This window comes from Rhineura floridana, chromosome 5 (genome assembly GCF_030035675.1).
Source record: "Rhineura floridana isolate rRhiFlo1 chromosome 5, rRhiFlo1.hap2, whole genome shotgun sequence".
NCBI lineage: Eukaryota > Metazoa > Chordata > Lepidosauria > Squamata > Rhineuridae > Rhineura > Rhineura floridana.
Window position 1 is genome coordinate 89,494,601 of NC_084484.1, and position 13,882 is coordinate 89,508,482.

General features: G+C 39.2%; 1 protein-coding gene across 2 annotated transcripts in view; it reads right to left on the bottom strand.

Annotated features, from left to right (window-relative positions):
• SRPX (sushi repeat containing protein X-linked) overlaps nucleotides 1–13,882 on the bottom strand; it is a 58,936-nt gene that overhangs the window by 34,728 nt on the left and 10,326 nt on the right. The window lies entirely within an intron of this gene.

The following is a 13,882-nucleotide window of genomic DNA, read 5'->3' on the forward strand; positions in this document are numbered from 1 at the left end:
TTTAACAAGTGCAATACACTGGTGTAAATAACCCTTTCAGGATTGGGTGCCGGAGAGTGATTAACCTGGATAACAACAAAAAACCTCCCATATCAACCACCCAGGGGTGTAATGGAAATTCAGATGGATTGGGTCAATGCATGCAACTCCTTTAACAGATTATCATTCCTAAAATGCACAGCAGTGTACAAGCATAAATCCAAGCCTCCCTAAAATATCCAGTAAAATCAGAATCTATAATATGTTTAACTACTCGGACCCAATTTTCAACTAAGCTAATAGAGCCAAAGTCCTGTATTTATTTAACTTGACATACCTGCAGCCAATGGGACCCAACCAGCTTAAGTGAAAGAGTGTACACAAGCCATTTTTCATGGTTTAAGTGTACATTTCTTAAATCTACACTAAAGAGAAAGGCAATTGTGGAGTCACTATAGTGGTAGCAGTCTAAACATCAGAAAAGCATCACTACGGATGTAACCATAAGGTTACTGTGCATTCTCTTGAGGCAAGGAAAGTGTAAGTGACCACTACTCTGTGAGCCCTAACCCATAAACTTATGATAGATATACAGGTAACGGGGAAAAGGAACATGAAACCATAATCTGCAAACCATTGCTAATGCAATACTAACAAACAGGTGAAGAACTGCTTTTGGGTTTCTGATTTTTGCCTTTTTTAAAAAAAGGTTATGTGAGCACTCTTGCCCTTGAGTGCTCAACGTCTAGACTTTTTTCTTTTATAATCAGTTTTTAAAGTTCACAGAATACTACAGGCATGTGAGGGGGTGCAGTATCACTCATCATCAGTGACAGCATACATGCCATAAGAGCTCAAAACACTCATGCAACCACATTTCAAAGAGTACTCATGATCACAATTGTCACCTCTCCGTGTGCAGGGGTGTGAGGGAAATCACATTTCCCCAGTAATACCATAATGCAGTTTCAGTGCTGCAAAATATGCAACAATTGAGTAACAACTTTATAATCATTGTGCAGAAAATTTTAAGCTTTAGAAAAAAAATTCCTTTACCTTTTAAGAGCCCACGTATCACATATTTTAGGCCAGATCCTAAATCTATTCATCAAAGACAAACTTTCCATTTATTACAGTGGGCTTGATCTGTCTTATGGATAGAAACACTTTCCTTCTTTTTTATTTTTTATGGTTTTTATTTTTATTTTTTGTTAGTACAATTTCCCTAGTGGTCTGCTCTTGTCACTTTCTTTAAAACTGATGTCAGCAGACTGGCTGGCATGTCAACACTCCATAGTAGAAAACACTAAGCTCCATAGAATTTTAAAGCACTGTTGAGCTGTATCAGATTTAAACATCAGTCTTCAGAGGCTTTGAAGATATTACTAAAGAAATTATTTTCTTGTTTCTTAAACTTGTTCTTGTGCTACTTGGCAAAATGCAGAGATTCAGATCTGAAAGTTCAGCTCAACAGAATTTCCCACAAAATCTATTCTTTTAAATATTTTCCAAATAACCAAATTGACTGGGTGAACACCCACAGCACACCTTATGGATAGGGTTGCCAGGTTCCTGGCCTGAGACTGATCCTGTATCTTTAGAAGAAGAGAAAGTCAGCCAAGTGCAGGTGTTCTTGCAACTCTGTAATGGGAAAAACCACAAGGTGGAATTCTCCCTTCCCCTGCACAACTGTTAAAGATACAGAAGACCTCTTGGAGGCCGGGCCTGGTAACCAAGAGGTCTTCTGTATCTTTAAAGGTTGCGCACAGGGAAGGGAGAATTCCACCTTCTGTTTTTTCTCATTACAGAATTGCAAGAACACCTGCACTTGGCTGACTTTCTCTTCTCCTAAAGATACAGGATCAGTCTCAGGCCAGGAACCTGGCAACCCTATTTATGGACCCCCCTGGTTCAGCCTCCCAACAGAAGTTATTAAACAACTGACTGAGCTAATCACATGCCTCTGTTGCAGGCACATATAACGTCCTGAAGTTGCAATTCCCCAGCATCCTATTTATGCTTGTGCTGTGACCAAGGTAGAACAACTTTCTACCTTTCTGAAGGATGAGGCAATGGGTTTAAGAAACAAGAATTATCAAGGCATTCTCAGATCCTCAGGTTTCAGGGGTGGGGAAGAAATGTTATTCAGTTTGCATTTAAAGGCAAACCCCACCTAATTCATTTTTCCAAAACAATATGCAAATTGAAACGTAACCATCCGTCAAAATTCACACATCTCTGAATTTTGCAATGCAGTTCTCAAGCCAAGTAATGTGTACAAAAATGCATACACTAGGATAAAGTATGCATATATTAATGAAAAAGACATACAAAATCCATTATATTAGGGGGAATTGGTTTGCAAACGTGTATAGTAGGCAGACTTGCATACAAATGTGTGTATTAGCAGAAATTCATGCTAAAATTCTGGTAAATTTTCATGAGGACTTTTTTTTAAAACCACAAACTGATGTGGAAATGGGGGAAAATGAGAAATTGAGACAAACTGAAATTGACAGATCCCTTGACCCATTCCCACTCTCAGAGTTAATAAAATGTGCCATCTCTTCTCAAAAGACATTTTCCATATAGAAGAAGCTTGCATAAATATTTGTATGACACCTTTGCAAAACAAGGGAAAATGTATTAATTATTCCAAAATTAGGGCACAACGTTGATTTAAAGAGGCAACCTCTGACTCCAAGGAAAATATGCCCATATCCAATAGCGTCATTCAGCCAACGGTAAAGTTTCCATCAATGAAGCATAGAGGGGGTTTGGAGATCTTCTGGAGCATATTTAGGGGAGCACAGGTGGCTCCAGGGAGGGGAAAGGGAATCAGTGAAAATAGCTTCCCACTGTCAAAAGTCTTCTTGTCAACCTAGCAACACCACTGAATGTTCACGTACAAAATTAGCCACATTCAAGAAGTCTATTACATAGCAGCAATGCACCAAAATACTTTAATGCTTATAGTATGTTGTAGTCTACTGAGCAACTCTAAATATTAAAATTTATTTATTTATTTCTATTTGAGAGTTACTTTTCTTACAGAAGTGACCCAAAGTGCCTTACATATACAGTATAGTGGATGCTCCTTACCCCATTTCAGTTACAAGATCATAAGACTGTATTGCAACTGCAGAGGTTATTCTGGAGGGCACACATTATTTCTGCATTGTTTGCACACATTTTCAGGACAGAATTACGTAGGAACCCCTGCTCCCACAGGAGTATCATATTCAGTGAAGCCATGTGGGGATGTAACAGTTCATGGTGTGTTTCCTACAATGAAAGGGAAGATGCAATTGTACTCTTCAAGGTACACCAGAGATGTAAAATTTCTGGAAATTTTGAAGCCATGGGGAAAATATGAAACAAAGATTTTGGGGAAATGTAAAAATATGTAATACTTAACATTTTTAGCAACCTTTACTAGAGATGTAACATTTCTGGAATTTTTGAAGTCATGCAAAAAAACTTTTTTTTCAGAAAAAATGGAAATTTTCAGAAAAAATGAAAAATACAATATTAGCACTTTTTACAGATTGAAAGTCACTGTGTTACTTCAGGAACATAAAATGTAATTATGTACAAGTTGGTTTGGCATAAAAATTATCACATTTTGTATATTAAAAGTACATTTTATTCAAACTATTACAAATTGAATTTACTTTTTTAAATTTTTACTTTTTTTGTAACAAATGGATCTACAAGATCCTGAACTGTAAGGAACACCTGAACTGTAAGGAACCTCTTTCGTTTTGCCAGTTTAGGAGGAGCAGGCAAAAAACAATTTAAAAAACAAACAAAAGAAACCATCATCATTAATAACAAAGAAAATTATTTATGTCTCTGCTAGTCCTCCACAGTGTCAAGCAGACATAAAACATCCATTCCCATAAAAAGAACTGAGAAAAAAGGGGGGACCAAGATTCAATGAAACATTTTATTCATCATGCTAAAATAAAACATTCCATAATCCATTTTTTCTTCATTTGTTCAATTTTTCCAATTTTTCAGAAAAAAACAAAACAAAAAATGGCTTTGAAAAAAAATGGAAAAAACCTGGGGGGTTTCCCAATTTTTCCGGTTTTTTTCCAGGCCTTCACATCTCTACCCCTTACAGATCAAAACTCACTTTGTTACTTTAGGAGCACAAAATGTATTATGTATAACTTGGTTTGCCCATACAAATGTAATGTTTGGTATAATAAAAATGGATTTTATTCAGACAATAATTACACATTGAATTTACATTTTATTTTTATTTACAAATTGAACTATAATGTAGGGAACCTAGCATCTCTTTGGTTTTGCCTGTTTATGAGGAGCAGGCAAAAAATAATACAAACAGAAGAAACCATCAACATAATTAATTAATTAATTCGTATCCTGCCCTTCCTCTCAAAAGAACTCAAGGTGGCAAACACACAAGCAATAAAACATCTAAAACGCCCTGGGCTCCTGCTGGAAGGGCGGGATATAAATAAAATAATAAATAAATAGAATAATAAACATATTTTTAAAAGTAAAGCAAAGATTATTGTGTATTCTAAAAAATATTATGTCTCTTCCAGACCTCCACAGTATTAAGCAAACATAAAGCATTCATTTCCATAGAAAGAGCTGAGAAAAAGAGGGGCTGAGGAATCAAGACTCAATGAATACTACATGAAATTTAATCAGTCTCATTTTTTCTATTGCTATGAGTTTCTGCTTTTTTGTTGCTCTGTACTTTCTCCCACTCCCAGTCCTTTGAGGCCTAGTCAAGAGGATGGAAACAGATTAATCAACTATGCCAACAAGAGGAGGCCCATAAGCAAAGGTGATACTGAATCCTTCCTCCTTCTCTTGTGTCAATGGCAGCGCCTCCTAGAGGCAGAAATGCATTTCACTCTTGCATTTGAGACTTGTACTCACGGTACAACTTAGGACTCTGTTGTCCTCAGTGTACACGAGCTGTAATGATCTGACACTACATAGTCTTACTTACACGTCTTTACTGTTACATGGCTTTTAGAAGTCATTGGGGTGGAGTAAAATATATGAACACTTTGTCTTAAACATTTTATTCATAATTGTAAAAGAGAATATATGATAATGCAAAAAAAAATTTTTTTTAAAAAGAAGCTTTTAAAAAATGGGGGGGGTCAGTTTTTTTCTGGGCCTTCGCATCTCTAAGGTAGACAGAGGCAGTCTGCAAAGCTAAAGAGCGGACCTCACTCCTATAACATTGACATGAACCAAAACGCACACACAAATGTCTCAATGCCCTCTTACGATTTGGTTCACTTGTTGCAGATTCCCTACAGATGCCTTTCCATGCAAAATGTCAATGGGAGAGTTTGCCTTCAATCTCAAGGTGAGAACGTAACTGATGAACTCCACTTGATTCCTTTTGATTATCTTCCTTTAGTAAAACCATGCCCCAGAATCCTTTACCCCATATAAGTGCATGTGAAATAACCATGAAAAATCTGGGCCCCAAATGCTTAGTCTCTAAACCATAAATTTCTCCATACTCCATGCAGGTGTAGTTATTAAGAGCTCAGAAGTGAATTCCATGTGAGGAAAATCCTTGAGGGCTGCAAATAATTTAGTTTGTTATGTCAGGGTGTTTTTCAGAAAGATCCCACTGTTTTTGAAATTACATGCTTCAACTTGTTTTCAACAGATTTTATATAGAAGTAAAATACCTTTCAAGCTGACAAAAGTAAGCTGCAATTGTAGTGCAGAGCAGAATACCATGCAATTAATTACCTCAAAATAGGTTGGGGTGGGAGGAATGAGTGATCAATCAATCTCCCAGAAGGAGATCATTTTCAGACACAGGAAACCATCATTCTTACCAGGTATCATGGAAACAGTGGATAATAAACAGAGAATGGGTGATATCCAATTTAAGTCATCCTCAGAGTAAAATAAACACACTGAAATCAATGGACTTCAGTCTCAGCCCATCACTGCATCCAGGCAGTTTCAAGTTAATGGAATTCCATCATTGGACTGGTTCACACGGCGACTTACTGTGAGATTGGTGCTACTTGTATCCCCGTTTAATTTTTTTAGTGGGCGGGCTCTCTTATGCTCTATCGCCATCTCTCTCTCTCTGCCACCCACAAGCTGCCTTTCACTCACCCCCCCATTCAGTTTCATACAGTTGTATGTCAATTGGGTCTCCCAAGCCAGAAGAGGCGTGCAATTGACAAGAAACAATGAAACTGACAAAAAATCCTCTCCTTCTCCATTAGCAATATCAGTACTCCGGAGGGAGTAAGCATGCAAAATTAGGGGCAGGGCCACAAGGAAACAGCGATACTAAATCTTTCCAGAGGAAAACCTGCTTGTGTGAAAGGAAAACAGCAGAATGGAAGGTAGGAAGTGTGAACCTTGCAAATCTATCACGATGGCAAAAGCTGCGTCTTTACTGCAAAGTTCAGCTCCCGTGTGAATGAGCCCATTGCTACAACGGTATAGAAATCTGCTTGACCACAATCACACAGGGTGTATATATACAAAATTTCACATTTGGCACTTGAGACTATGAAAAACTCACTCTAGAAGCAAGAAAAATAGAGGCTACCTTTACCAATGACTTCTAGCCATAAAAACTATAGATGAAACTTCCCTGCTCAGAAACATGCATCCTCCAATTACAAGATGCTAGAGCAAAGCAACACAGGGGCGCTATTGCAATTATGCATGCCTAGTGCTGAGCAATTGCATATATAGGCCTTGGGTCAAGGCAATCCATGAATTCTTAGGTAGTGCCTGAGAACTCTGTACCAGTTTATTTCTTCTGTGAATACTGGATTTGCCCTGCAATCTGATGCATGTAAGACCCCAGGAAAAGTGCCTGTGAGCACATGCCTTGTGATTTCTGACATTCTCCATTTGAGCAGCAGCCCCATGTCTCTTGTAAAATGCAAATTCTATCATATGCACAGGGGGAAAATCTGGTAAATTGTAGGCACCTCTGTAATAAAGACATAATGGGATAATTGTCCTTAAAATGTTGAAAGAATTCCCACAGTTACTGTTTGTTCAGAGCCAAACTTTTCCCCCCACTAAAAAATCCCAGCCTGCAGTTCAAAACCAGCAGCCTTCTCCCCACAGATTGTATCAATATAAGCCCAGGTAGTATCTGACAAAGTTCTATTAGGGCAAGGACCTCTGACTGTGCAACAGAGCTTGCCTTCTCTCTCCTGTTCCTGCGTGCCCCCAAAATCTGTCCCAGGTTTTATCTCGACCCTCGGGAACAGATTAGGGAAGGGTACAGGGGGGCGCAGAGGGAGGGGAAGTTTTGTTGCTCAAACAGAAATCCTTGTGCTTTGTTGGATAATGCCCACAGTTCATGCCATAGTCAAAGAGGAGGAGACCCAAGGCTGAATCAATCTGCTCTGTTATCTCTTGTGGTCACTTACTATTTCCAATGAGAGGGCTCACCCTAGAACAGGGACAGTCAACCTTTTTTTAGCCCAAGAGGCCAAACCTTGGCAATTCACCCTTCGCAAACCCTCTGGGAGATGCATACCAGCGGTGGGTATAGCCAACCCCACTCTCTCACATGCACAACACAAACACGGGATATACACTCAGGCATACAATCCGCCCATCCCATCTTGGCCATTATAGTTCAATGGTATGTCTATTTTTTGTTGCCTCCATCATAATTAGTGGTGTCTTGGAGGGCATATTGGCACCCTGAATTGGGAGTTAGCTACACCAGACCTAGAACATAACAAATGAGTGGTTTCCATGTCCAAGAAATTGGTCAATTGCCTGCCCTGGACAGAGTTGCACTCCCCTTGAAAGAGCAGGTACAGTCTGCGGGTGCTTCTGGATCCAGCTCTGTCACTGGAGGCCCAGGTAGTTGTAGTGGCTACAAGTGCCTTTTATCAACTGCACCTGGTGAGACAACTACAACCATTCCTGGATCAGGAGAGCTTGGCCATAGTAGTTCAGGCACTGAAGTCACCAACTGAATCTTGAAGACTGGATTACTGCAATGCACTCTATGTGGGGCTTCCCTTGCACTTGACCCAGAAACTGCAGTTAGTGCAGAATGCTGCTGCCAGATTGCTGACAGGAGTGAGCAAATAACACTTCTGCTCACGGATTGCACTGGTTGCCAATTTATTACCGGGCCAAGTTCAAGATATTACTATTGGTATAAAGAGCCCTTAACAATTTGGGACCCGTTTACTTGCAAGACCACCTTACCCCATATGTGCCCTCTTGAGCACTTTGCTCTGCAGAACAGGTACTATACAGATGCCACATAATACTTGTTCCACACTTCTATTCTTTCAGTGTGGCAGCACCTACTTTTTGGAGAGTAGCTGCCTTCGCTGTATTCCTTTCAGTGCCTGCTTAAAACTTTTCTGTTTAGGCAAGCCTTTCCTGACACATAGATGTTTCAATTACTTGCTTTTAACTATTTTTTTTGTAAACCACTTAGATGTCTTTACATTCAAGCAGTATATAAATTTTGTTAAATAAAAATAAATAAATAAAAGCATATTCAGGATGTATTCCTCCTCTCATTGTTTAACAACCACCATTGTTTAATAACCACAATACACATCTGTATTTAGGGGAAAGCGTCTCTGGGAAGACATCAGCTTTGGCACCTCCTGGACACCTCCCAGTTTACCATATGTTTCCCACTGTGCAAGCACAAGATTCTATCGTTTAGTAGACTCTGCGCACTTCTTGATATGTGCAACATTGCACAATGACATTGGTTAAGAGTTTGTCTATTATCATGAAAAGAGCACAAACTTTGCAAACAGGTTTCCTTGGTCCATATGCCATTGTTTTTAAAATGTAACAGCTTGTGGGCCACGGGGCTAGACAGAATGCAACACAGCTACAGCTATATTACTGCTTTAAAAAAGGATGAAATTAAGCAAATAATATTTATACAGCTATCAAAAAAATCCTCAAAATCATAAGCTAGACTTTTGCCATTATTTCTCTGTACTCCAAATTTATTTTTAGCAATCTGGAACACATCAAGTAGCTTGAAAATCTGCTTTTGGCAATGGACCAAATGCAGCCAAATGGAAAATGTGTATTGTTCAGAATCAACCATTTATTCAATAAAACATTTGGAACAGTGATCCTTTTATGAAACATTTCAAGCCAGAACATTTCAAAATACTTCTTTAGAAGATTAGGAACAGAAGAAACAATTACAAGAGATGAACAAAACCTTCCCATCCCCCCCTTGATATTTCTTCCTTCCCAAACAGTGGCAAGTCACATTCAGCACAGTTTTCATGGATACCTGATTTTCATTATTCTTCAACATCACCTGTTCAAAACAGTGACCCACTATAATGGATCATGCCACAATATTTCTCATTAGTTGCTTGTTTTTAGATACTTTCAAATGAAAAAATGTAATAAAAAGATGTACCTGTTTTGAGGCAATTTGTAATTCTACCTCTATATCTGTTATATATCTAAGGTCCTCAGCTACACATGGTAGGATAAAAGTTATCAAAAACATGTCAACAATTGTCCAAATAATGTGCCAGTCCATATAAAGTATATTCTCAAGAGACGTGTCCTACACCAGAATCCCAACCAAGACATCTAAACATGAAATTGGCAAATGTTGTCTCTGGCTTCTAATGCTGGAAAGCACAGAATGTGCCACCAACAACTACTGCAAGTAGGGACAATTAAAAAGCCAATAAAAGACAGTGAGCTTTGGAAGATAAAAAAGATGTTCCAGGGACACTGCACTGCCTAATGCCAATGACAGATAAGACACTTTCCTACATTTATCATGCAAGGATCTAAAAATAGCACTGTTATTCCTTGTGAAGTCTTTGTAAGTCAATTGAGTGTAAACCTCAACATGTGTTTTAAGTTATGATGATACATTGCAAAAAATATCAAGCACACAAATACATTTTCTGCTCTAGCTTTCGAAGTATTTGGTGGTGAATTAAATACACTTTACTTATTTGCAAGTGAAAAATAAGAGAGATGCTGAAGCTATACATTGCCCTGGTTTGCACATTATGTTAAACCATGCTTCATGTTTAACTACAGCTTATTCTTTATTTGCAGATTTATAAACAGCTTCACAACCAAAACTACCAAAGCCAGCAGCTGTCGGCAGGGCTGCATTGCTTTCCTAACACCACACATCACTGTCACTTATTGAGAGGGGTGAGGCACAAAGATCTCAGCATGGTGTACAGTGGCAATAGCATCAGATTGGCTCCATCGCTGTGTGCCAGACCGCACTGAGCTCCCTGCACCTCGCCCCTCTCCTTCTTAGTAAGCGGCAGTGATGCACGGTGTTGGAAAGCCAGGAGAGCAACACAGCTCCACCCACGCAGCCCTACTGACCACTAATGACCAAAGCGGTGTACAATAAGAAGAAGTACAAAAGATTATCAGCTCAATAAACCAAAAGCAGTAAAACAATGTTTACAATTGTACAATTAAATATTCCATAAACAACTTGGTTCCACTTCAGGGAAAGCCTTCTTAAACAAAATTGTCTTCTACAGCTGCCTTAATATAAAGATGCTTAGGCTCTTGCGGGGATGCAGTCAACAAGGGGCTCAGGGGGTCTTAGACCCCCTACTTTTTTGGGAGCAGGGTCCCAACAAGGTTTCTATGTTTCCAGCATCCTATGAACCAGCATAGTTTCCAGCATGTTTCCAGCATCTTATCCACTGAGAAGAGTCTTCTGACATGCATCCTTGTCCTTTCCTGCTGATTGGAGCCAATCAGAATGAAAGGAGGTGAGTCAGCCACTGAGAAGACACTTCTCAGTAGCTAACACTATCCTCTTTCATGCTTATTGGCTCCTAGGGATGTCTTTTGTTGTGGGAGAAGGTATTAACAAGGATCTCATTCTCAACCGCACAGCAAAAAGGGGGGGAGGGTGTGTGGCTGTGATTAATATGAAGGGACCCTGCACTTCTGAATTTGCCGCTACACTACTGGGCACTTGTTCAATTTCCATTGGCAACTGAATGGTTCAGATAATTTAATGTGAACAAGCAAGTCTTTGCTTCACTCCTCCACTGCTTCTGGCCACACCACGCTGGAAGCAACAAACCACAATCCTCAACTTGTCATGCCAACTGAACCCAGGCTCATGGTTTGTTGCCCCACGCAGTTCCATACTAAGGACAGAAGCCTGCATATGTGGAAAATGCGGAAAATGTAATATAACCATAGTTGGCCTTTTAAAAATATATACTGTACCTTGCAAAAGTACTCAGACCCCTGACCAATGTTCTCATATTACTGAATTACAAATAGTACATTGTAATTTCGTTCTGTATGATATTTTATTTTGAAACACTGAAACTTAAAAACAATTATTGTAAGGTGACATTGGTTTTATGTTGGGAAATGTTTGTAAGAAACATAAAAAACTGAAACATGTGGCTTGCATAAGTATTCAAGCCCTGTGCTGTGGAAGCTCCCAGTTTAAGCAGATGAAAGAAATTGCCCTATCGAGGACACAGTTACCTTACCATTGGCCTCCACCTGTGAACCATTAAAGTTGCTGTCACATTGTCAGGATAAAAACGCCACTGTTGAAGGATCACTGGTCAGGCTGTGGATATTAAGGAAATGAAGACCAAAGAGCATTCTACAAAAGTGAGAAATAATGCAATACAAATGCATAGATTAGGAAAAGGGTACAAACTAATATCCAAGTCTTTGGATATCCCAGTGAGCACAGATGGATCAATAATCCAGAAGTGAAAGCTGCACCACCCCACCCAGGCACTGCCAAGAAAAGGCCATCCCTCAAAACTCAGCACTCGAACAAGGAGGAGACTTGTAAGAGAAGCCACAAACAGGCTCAGTTCACACTTGGTTCATCACACTTTCCAATCTCCAAACTAGGATATGAAAACCAGGAACATGCTATAGTCTTGAGCGGACCCTCTTTCCCACACCCTCTCAATCCTTCATCCATTCTCACATATAGATCCTCCATTCCTTCCACAGTTTGCCATTACTCAAAACAGCTTTAGAGCTAACTACAGTTGCCTGAAAACCATTGTTTGAAAATTCACAGTATGCATATTTTTCCTCTACATCAGCAGTGGGGAAATGGCTTTGCCCACCTGTCAAACTTAGCCCATTGGGGGGGGGATAAGGGCCCATATTAAATGATAAATAGAAAGTTCAAAGTATTTCATGTTTCCAGTTATAGTTTGGAGACAATTCTAGTGCATATATAATCTTACTTCCAACTATGGAAAGATATGAGCCTGCAGCACATTCCCAGTCTTCAAACCACTGTTTGGAGATCAAGAAATATATGTCTGAACCATTTGATCGAATAGTTGGCCTGAAGGCTCAGGAGGCCTCCGCATTGCTGAACCTAAGTAGGTGTGAGTCTGGTCAGTGCCTGGATGTGTGACCACCTAGGAACCTCATGTACATAAAGTGTGGGTTTGGTTAAAAGTAAAGGTTAAAGTAGAAATTAACTGGGACAAATATTGCTAATGAATTCACAGTCACAGTCCACTCAACATAAATGTATGCAGTGTATTTACTAAATGAAACTGTTTACACGCAGGTACATGCTGAATCCTGTTGAACAATTGGATAGATATTTGGCCCAACTATTTAACCAAATCAATTGACACTGCAAAGCCAGCTGAACAAACTGCATGTTCATTAAGGGCTGCTTTAATTATGACTATTTGACTACACAGATAATATGTCTGTGCAGGAAAAAAAACCCAAATACACATAATGAAAGGCACATATATGTGCATCTCATCACATATGTATGTCCAAATTACACAGATTTTTCCCCCATGAAATGAGAGTACAGTATTCAATGCACTTCATCTACATTATCACAGTTATGCTTATAACAGCCCTGTAAATAGATTAGTATTATTATCCCAATAATAATAATTATAATAACAACATGGAGGGGCTAAGGCAGAGAGACAGTAGTTTGCCTAAGACCACCAACTGAGCTCATAGGCGAGGCATCATCAGGCAGTTCTTACCCTACAATACCTATGTAGTAAAGTGAACGAGTAGACCAACAAGGCCACACTGATACCCAATAATAAACTACTACAGCATAGATAGATACAGAAGAAAAAGTGACAGAACATCACTGATTGTCACCTATAGCTCCCAACTAATCTACAGCTGATCCTGGACAATGATAGTCCCCTCTCACACGGCTTAGGCGGTAGGCCTATCCTAGGTTAGAGACAGTCTCCTAACCAAAAATAGTTACTCCACCAGCAAATACAGAATGACACATAACAGAGCCACAAACACAGGGACCAGACCCTGAAACATACTCAGATGTCAATTCTGGCTTGGTATCTACTCAAGCTGTACTGTACTCGGTATCTATTACAGAACCTAATAATGTCATCCAGAAATTCAATATTCACCTGATCCAATGTGATATCCACTATCTGCCATCAGTGAACACCTGCATTCTACACAGGAGAAAAAGACCTCAAATCTCCTCAAATAAAGTATACAAATAGGCATAAATTGGACATCAGAAATGGCAATATTAATAAACCACAGGGAGAATATTTCAAATTCCCAGGACACTCTCTTAATGACCTTAAAGCTGCCATTCTTGAAGAAAGAAACCTCAAAGGGAGATTCTAGTGTTAAAGCATTGAATTACAATTAAGAAGCCCAGTTCTGTTACCTGTGACCTAAATAGAAACAACTGTTATCTCACTGCATCTGTTAATTAGCTTACCAACACCAGGATGTTTGTGCTATCAACTCTGTTTTATGAATGGTCAGTGTAAAACTTATTCAAGCTGTAACATAACTGTCAGTCTGTACTTTTTGCATTTCCTCTCCCTCTGACCTTACAATTTTCTTCTCATACAGCCATCTGCACCTA